Raw genomic sequence first — 9059 nt, 5'->3', positions numbered from 1 at the left:
TCTTGGAGGGGGTGCAGGACATTCTGAAAAGGGAGCGTGAACAGCCAGTTGTCGTGGTGCACATTGGTACCAACGATATAGGCAAAAAAACGGGATGAGGTCCTATAAGATGGCTTTAAGGAGCTCGGAGCTAAATTAAAAAGTAGGACCTCAAAAGTAGAAATTGCAGGATAGCTCAGATGAATACGTGGCTTGAGCAGTGGTGCAACAGGGAGGGATTCAAATTCCTGGGGCATTGGAACTGGTTCTGGGGGAGGTGGGACCAGTACAAACCGGACAGTCTGCACCTAGGCAGGACTGGAACCAATGTCCTCGGAGGAGTATTTGCTAGTGCTGTTGGGGAGGAGTTAAACTAATATGGCAGGGGGATGGGAACCACAATGGAGACAAGCAAAAGACAGAAAAGAGATGAATAAAAGTGGAGGGCAGAGAAACCCAAGGCAAAAAACAAAAAGAGCCACTTTGAAGCAAAATTCTAAAGGGTCTAAGTGTGTTAAAAAGGAAAGCCTGAAGGCTCTGTGCCTTAATGCGAGGAGTATTCAGAATAAGGTGGACGAATTAACTTTGCAGCTAGCAGTTAATGGATGCGATGTGGTTGGCATCACGGAGACATGGCTCAAGGGTGACCAAGGCTGGGAACCAAACATCCAAGGGCATTCAACATTTAGGAAGGATAGACAGAAAGGAAAAGGAGGTGGGGTGGTGTTGGTTAAAGAGGAAATTAATGCAATTGTAAGAAAGGACATTAGCTTGGATGATGTGGAATCGGTATGGGTGGAGCTACGGTATACCAAGGGGCAGAAAACGCTAGTGGGAGTTGTGTACAGACCTCCAAACAGTAGTAGTGATGTTGGGGAGGGTATCAAACAGGAAATTAGGGGTGCATGCAATAAAGGTGCAGCAGTTATCATGGGTGACTTTCATAAGCATATAGATGGGGCTAACCAAACCGGAAACACTACGGTGGAGGAGGATTTCCTGAAGTGCATAAGGGATGGTTTTCTAGACCAATATGTCGAAGAACCAACTAGGGGGGAGGCCATCTTAGACTGGGTGTTGTGTAATGAGAGGATTAATTAGCAATATCGTTGTGCGAGGCCCCTTGGGGAAGAGTGACCATAATATGGTGGAATTCTACATTAGGATGGAGAATGAAACCGTTAATTCAAGGACCATGGTCCAGAACGTAAAGAAGGGTAACTTTGAAGGTATGAGGCGTGAATTGGCTAGGATAGATTGGCGAATGATACTTAAGGGGTTGACTGTGGATGGGCAATGGCAGACATTTAGAGACCGCATGGATGAACTACAATTGTACATCCCTGTCTGGCGTAAAAATAAGAAAGGGAAGGTGGCTCAACTGTGGCTATCAAGGGAAATCAGGGATAGTATTAAAGCCAAGGAAGTGGCATACAAATTGGCCAGAAATAGCAGCGAACCCAGGGACTGGGAGAAATTTAGAACTCAGCAGAGGAGGACAAAGGGTTTGATTGGGGCAGGGAAAATAGAATACGAGAGGAAGCTTGCAGGGAACATTAAAATGGACTGCAAAAGCTTCTATAGATATGCAAAGAGAAAAAGGTTAGTAAAGACAAATGTAGGTCCACTGCAGTCAGAATCACGGGAATTCATAACGGGGAACAAAGAAATGGCAGACCAATTGAACAAGTACTTTGGTTCGGTATTCATGAAGGAGGACACAAACAACCTTTCCGGATATAAAAGGGGTCAGAGGATCTAGTAAGAAGGAGGAACTGAGGGAAATCCTTATTAGTCGGGAAATTGTGTTGAGGAAATTGATGGGATTGAAGGCCGATAAATCCCCAGGGCCTGATGGTCTGCATCCCAGAGTACTTAAGGAGGTGGCCTTGGAAATAGCGGATGCATTGACGGTCATTTTCCAACTTTCCATAGACTCTGGATCAGTTCCTATGGAGTGGAGGCTAGCAAATGTAACCCCACTTTTTAAAAAAGGAGGGAGAGAGAAAACAAGGATTATAGACCGGTCAGCCTGACATCGGTAGTGGGTAAAATGATGGAATCAATTATTAAGGATGTCATAGCAGCACATTTGGAAAGAGGTGACATGATAGGTCCAAGTCAGCATGGATTTGTGAAAGGGAAATCATGCTTGACAAATCTTCTGGAAATTTTTGAGGATGTTTCCAGTAGAGTGGACAAGAGAGAACCTGTTGATGTGGTGTATTTGGACATTCAGAAGGCTTTCGACAAGGTCCCACTCGAGATTAATGTGCAAAGTTAAAGCACATGGGATTGGGGGTAGTGTGCTGACGTGGATTGAGAAATGGTTGGCAGACAGGAAGCAAAGAGTTGGAGTAAATGGGTACTTTTCAGAATGGCAGGCAGTGACTAGTAGGGTACCGCAAGGTTCTGTGCTGGGGCCCCAGCTGTTTACACTGTACATTAATGATTTAGACGAGGGGATTAAATGTGGTATCTCCAAATTTGCGGATGACAATAAGTTGGGTGGCAGTGTGAGCTGCGAGGAGGATGCTATGAGGCTGCAGAGTGACTTGGATAGGTTAGGTGAGTGGGCAAATGCATGGCAGATGAAGTAGAATGTGGATAATTGTGAGGTTATCCACTTTGGTGGTAAAAACAGAGAGACAGACTATTATCTGACTGGTGACAGATTAGGAAAAGGGGAGGTGCAACGAGACCTGGGTGTCATGGTACATCAGTCATTGAAGGTTGGCATGCAGGTGCAGCAGGCGGTTAAGAAAGCAAATGGCATGTTGGCCTTTATAACGGGGGGATTTGAGTACAGGGGTAGGGAGGTGTTACTACAATTGTACAAGGCCTTGGTGAGGCCACACCTGGAGTATTGTGTACAGTTTTGGTCTCTTAACTTGAGGAAGGATGTTCTTGCTATTGAGGGAGTGCAGCGAAGATTCACCAGACTGATTCCTGGGATGGCGGGACTGACATATCAAGAAAGACTGCATCAACTGGGCTTGTATTCACTGGAGTTCAGAAGAATGAGAGGGGATCTCATAGAAACGTTTAAAATTCTGACGGGTTTAGACAGGTTTGATGCAGGAAGAATGTTCCCAATGTTGGGGAAGTCCAGAACCAGGGGGCACAGTCTAAGGATAAGGGGTAAGCCATTTAGGACCGAGATGAGGAGAAACTTCTTCACCCAGAGAGTGGTGAACCTGTGGAATTCTCTACCACAGAAAGTTGTTGAAACCAATTCACTAAATATATTAAAAAAAGGAATTGGATGTAGTCCTTACTATTAAGGGGATTAAGGGGTATGGCGAGAAAGCAGGAATGGGGTACTGAAGTTGCATGTTCAGCCATGAACCCATTGAATGGCAGTGCAGGCTCGAAGGGCCGAATGGCCTACTCCTGCACCTATTTTCTATATTTCTATGATCAAACTTTGAACAGCTCCCTCAGATCTCCAATTCCTCTTTGTTCTAATGAAAAGAGTCCCAGTTTCTCCAATCTACCCTGATAACTAAAGCCTCTCTTCCCTGGTACCATCTCAGTGAATCTCTCTGCACCCTCTCAATGGCCTCGACATCCTTCCTGGTGTAAGATCCCCAAAACCTGACAATATCAGGACTGCAGCCGAACCAATGATTTTTGCAGGTTCACATGACCTCTGCCCTTTTGTACTCCACACCCCTATTTCTAAAACCTAGGACCATGTGCTCTTTAACCACTTTATTAACTTGTCCTCCTACTTTTAAAGATTTGTCTAACTGAAGCCCTTGTAGGTTTAAGACATATTAACATAACATGACTAAAACACATTGACATAAACTGGCTGATATAATGTGCATCATGGGAAAGAGAAGTTTAGTCTGAGTTAGAAACTCAAACAATTGATTCACTGCAGACAGGTCACCATGGCAACACTGATCAGACATTCCATTCACTGAACCCACTGTTGGAATCTGTAATCGGATCAAGGGAAAGAACAGGGTTTGTCTGTGAGTAACCACAATGTAAGCTTAAACCAGAGTGAGTAACACAATAGATTAGATTATAATGTGTGATGTTTATACCTATAATTGTGAAACTATTAGAAATAACAACTAACAGCAGGCAGGGGTGTTTAGGGATAATGAGAAAATTACTGACGAAAAGTAACTGCTGGGAACCTGGGAAAGTGTCCTTGTAAATCACAGGTTAGAGAAGTTCCAGCTGTCTTTTCCTCGCTTCCTGCCAAAACCCAGCTGGGAAGGCAAAGAAGAGTCTGGTGCCAGAGGTGGATCAGTGCAGGGTATAAAAGTGAGGGGAGACTGATGTAAGGGGGCAGTCGGGACTGGAGACACCGGAGATCAAGCTCAGGGCATCCAGCGGGCTGACCTGGTGTCAGTTACTGTGGACACGCTGGACTTGCATCTTTACTCTGATGTGGTAGAACACAGAGAATCTGCTCAAATTATAGTTCTTAAGATATTAAAGTTGCTGATAATCATTGAATATATTTAAGGTGGAGATAGAGAGAGTTTTGAAAGATCAGGGAGTGAAGGGTTATGGGGAGTGGGCAGGGAAGTGGAGTTGAGGCCAGGATCAGATCAGCCATGATCTTATTGAATGGCAGAGCGGACTCGAGGGGCCAGATGGCCTACTCCTGCTCCTATTTCTTGTGTTCTAACACTAGATTCTTGATCCTTAATAAGACAAGGAATTAGCTAGAATCTTACAACCCTAAATCTCTCTGCTCCTCTACTCCATTGAAAGTTTTACCATTTAATGTACATTTCCACCCTTTTTCTTCCTCTCAAAATCTATCTCAGCACATTTCTCTGCATTAAATTTCATTTCACATCTACCTGCCCCAATTACTATTTTGTGTATTGAAAATGAAGACACTTAAAGTCCTCTTCACAGTTGGCCATGGGCCCTTTTTGGTGTTCCCTGGAGATTTTAATCATGTGCCCCATATACCCAAGCCCAGATCATTTCTCTGTGACCGGGCAGCACTGTGACCGGGCAGCACTGTGACAAAATAGCCTAACTCCCAGGCCTTATCCATAACCCCTAAACCCAATCCTAGTTCCCAGACTGTAACAATAAACACTAAAACTAATCCCAAACCTTAAGAGAGAATCCAATTTACCAAAAAGAAACCAGAACAGAAAGAATCATACTCTTAACTAAAATAATATAAAAAAAACAAAAATAACTAAACCGAACTCCAGACCCCAACCCTCATAAACCTAAACCTAAAACTTGTAACCTTTAAATCTATACCCCAGCCCCAAAACCGAACCCTAACTCCAGACCTTAACCCTCATAAACCTTAACCCTCATAAACCTAAACCTTGTAAACACAGACCCCAGCTCCAAAACCAAACCCTAACCCAGGACCCTAACCCCCCTAAAATCTAACCCCAACATAAAACATAACAGTCCAGACCCCAACCACAAAACTGCAACCCTAACTCTGGATCCGAAACCCCGAAAACCGAACCCTAACCGAAACCTGAACAGCCCACACCACAGCTCCCAAACCCAATCCTAACCCCAGACCCTAGACCCCCCCCCAAGACTGAACCCTAACCTAAACCATATTAATGCAGACCCTAACCCCAAGACCTAACTCTAAATGCCCCTAAATCAACCCCCAGCCCTTCCCTCCTCCTCCTCAAGGAAACAGGAACTAAACAGAAATGTGTGTAAAACAGAGGCCTAAACTGCCCTCCCCCCGGGCAGACCAGGAAACAGACGGGTGTACAACAATCGGGGACAACAGACGACGTAGGGAACCAAACCGAAAATAAAACAAAACACTGGATTGAACGAAGACGGTAATAACAAAAACATAACAGAACTAACCCCCAAACTATAACAAAACCAAAAAAAGTACAAAACAAAAAATTTTAATTAAAAAAAAATAATTTATTAAAATCAAAAAACAAACATGTACAGGAAGTAAGGGGAAAATGGGGTAAAAGACTGAAAAGAAACAAACGAGCTATCAGTAAATCAAAACATTAGATGCCCCACAAAAAATCCCAACCACGGACATTCAACCAGGTGAGTCATCACACTACATACAAACATGAACAAAAAGGGAGCAGAGCTCCACATTTGTACCTAACAAACAGGGAGGACCACTGAGCACACAGACAACACACCAGGAGTATAAACAAGAACCATAACACCAGACAAAGCACACAATTAACACCTCACCACTGAGAGGGAGGAGGTTTAAATAGTTTCTTTCCCACCTCCCAGTCCTTCTCGTTCTGACTGACCTGGTGGAAGGTAGGGAGCTCCAAACCCTCCATAACCTCTCACTGTAAGGTTATCGATCTGATACCCTCTGACCCTTGACCCCCCTCACCTGACCCACTTGCTTTTCCTGGTCTCTGATGAAGCCCCAGTAAAGGTGAAACATTAGGCCTATAGACTACAATTAACCACCTAGATGATGGATCGTGAAGTGAGTATAAATTCCCCCCCCACCCCCCGAAAAACCCCCACCTTACTTTTCTCCCCCCACCCTTAGGAGCCTCCTTCCTCATTCTCTCCACACTCCCAAACCACCGTGCTGGTCTTTTCCTTTTTAAAAAAAAAGCCTATGTCTCATTTCCCTTTATTCTTAACAAAAAATGTTCTCCGTACCAGCTCGAATTGTACTGCTATTTAGAACTAGTAGGATAAGTGTTTGCTGCGGGACTGTGATTTCTCTGCTCCCCCCTCACCTCCCCCCCCCCCCCCCCCCCACCCTACCCAACAGAACACTATTGCCATCGAACCACTACGTGCACACACACCTCGAGTGTCACCTCGAGTCTCATTGCCGAGAGCATGCAGAAATCAAGCGCAGGCAGCAGAAGGAGCGTGCGGCAAACCAGTCCCACCTGTGACAGAGACTGTAATTCTCTTATTGGACTGTTCATCATAGGCAGTCCCTTGCAATTGAGGAAGACTTGCTTCCACTCGTAAAATGAGTCCTTCGGTGGCTGAACAGTCCAATACGAGAACCACAATCCCTGTCACAGGTGGGAGAGATAGTCATTGAGGGAAGGGGTCGGTGGGACTGGTTTGCCACATGCTCTTTCCGCTGCCTGCGCTTGATTTCTGCTTGCTCTCGGCGACAAGACTCGAGGTGCTCAGTGCCCTCCCGGATTCACTTCCTCCACTTAGGGCAGTCTTTGGCCAGGGACTCCCAGGTGTCGGTGGGGATGTTGCACTTTATCAGGATGTCCTTGTAATGTTTCCTCTGCCCAACTTTGGCTTGTTTGTCGTTAAGGAGTTCTGAGTAGAGCGCTTGCTTTGGGAGTCTCATGTCGGGCATACAGATAATGTGGCCTGCCCAGTGGAACTGATCAAATGTGGTGAGTGCTTTGATGTTGGCCTGGTCAAGGGCGCTAACGTTGGTGCGTCTGTCCTCTCGGGATTTATAGGATTTTGCGGATCCTCGACTATTCAGTCAGCTGAGAATTCACTTTTAGAGTGGAAGCAAGTCTCCCTTGATTCCCAGGGACTACCTATGATGATGACACACACAAGATTTATGAAAGTAAATTTAAAAACAATCAAAGGAAAAAGTGCTTCCTAAATTCTCCCTCCCCCCCGCCCTCCCTCCCCCCACACGATCCTCCAACGCGGCAAGGACCCTGATCAACCCGCTAAGACCATAAAAGGACATAACCCCCCCTTCCCCATCCTACAACTGAATGACTCATTAAAACAACCCTCACCCAAAAACAGACATTGTTAAAATAAATTTAAAAAATAACAAAAAACAACTAATATTTAAAATCTTAAAAATAAAAATCAGCACATCAAAGTACATAAATCAATCTTCCCAAAAGAAGGTAATAGCGACTTAAAATCAACCACCTTCAAAATCCAGAGACCAATCCCTTCCCCGGGAACAACAAGACCTCCGCTCCAACCCGTCTCCTCGGCCGCATGTTAAATCCAACCCGAGGCTTTTAATCATCTCTAGGCCCAAAAATAACTAAAAATGAATTGACCTGACCACTCGATCCCTAAAAGCCACAAAAGTTAGAGTCCACAACCCCACACAATCTAACCCAGAACCCCCACACACAACCTAACCGAGACCCCCCCACACACAATCTAACCGAGAACCCCCACACACAACCTAACCGAGACCCCCCCCACACAATCTAACCGAGAAACCCCACACACAACCTAACCGAGACCCCCCCCACACACAACCTAACCGAGACCCCTCGCAACACAACCGAACCGTGACCCCTCTCCCCCCCCCCCCACATAACCTAACCGAGACACCCCCCCCACACACAACCTAACCAAGACACCCTCCGCACACAACCTAACTGAGACTCCCCACACACAATTTAACCGAGACCCCCCGCACACAACCTAACTGTGACCCCCCCAACAAAACCTAAACGTGACCCCCCCCACGCACAACCTAACCGAGACCACCCCCCACACATAACCTAACTGAGACCCCCCCGATGCACAACCTAACCGAGACCCTCCCCACACACAACCTAACCGAGACCCCCCCCACATACAACCTAACCGAGACCCCCCTCCCACACAACCTAACCGAGACCCTCCCCACACACAACCTAACCGAGACCCCCCCACACACACAACCTAACCGAGACCCCCCACACACACAATCTAACCGAGACCACCCCACACACAACCTAACCAAGACCCCCCACACACACAACCTAACCGAGACCCCCCACACACACAACCTAACCGAGACCCCCCACACACACAACCTAACCGAGACCCCCCTCCCACACAACCTAACCGAGACCCCCCCACACACAACCTAACCGAGACCCCCCACACACACAACCTAACCGAGACCCCCCACACAACCTAACCGAGACTACCGCCCACACACAACCTAACCGAGACCCCCCACACACACAACCTAACCGAGACCACCCCACACACAACCTAACCAAGACCCCCCCACTCACACAACCTAACCGAGACCCCCACACACAACCTAACCGAGACCCCCCACACACAACCTAACCGAGACACCCCCCACACACAACCTAACCGAGACCCCCCACACACAACCTAACCGAGACCCCCCCACACAC

This window comes from Pristiophorus japonicus, unplaced genomic scaffold, assembly GCF_044704955.1.
Source record: "Pristiophorus japonicus isolate sPriJap1 unplaced genomic scaffold, sPriJap1.hap1 HAP1_SCAFFOLD_308, whole genome shotgun sequence".
Lineage (NCBI taxonomy): Eukaryota > Metazoa > Chordata > Chondrichthyes > Pristiophoridae > Pristiophorus > Pristiophorus japonicus.
This window is presented reverse-complemented; position numbering follows the sequence as displayed.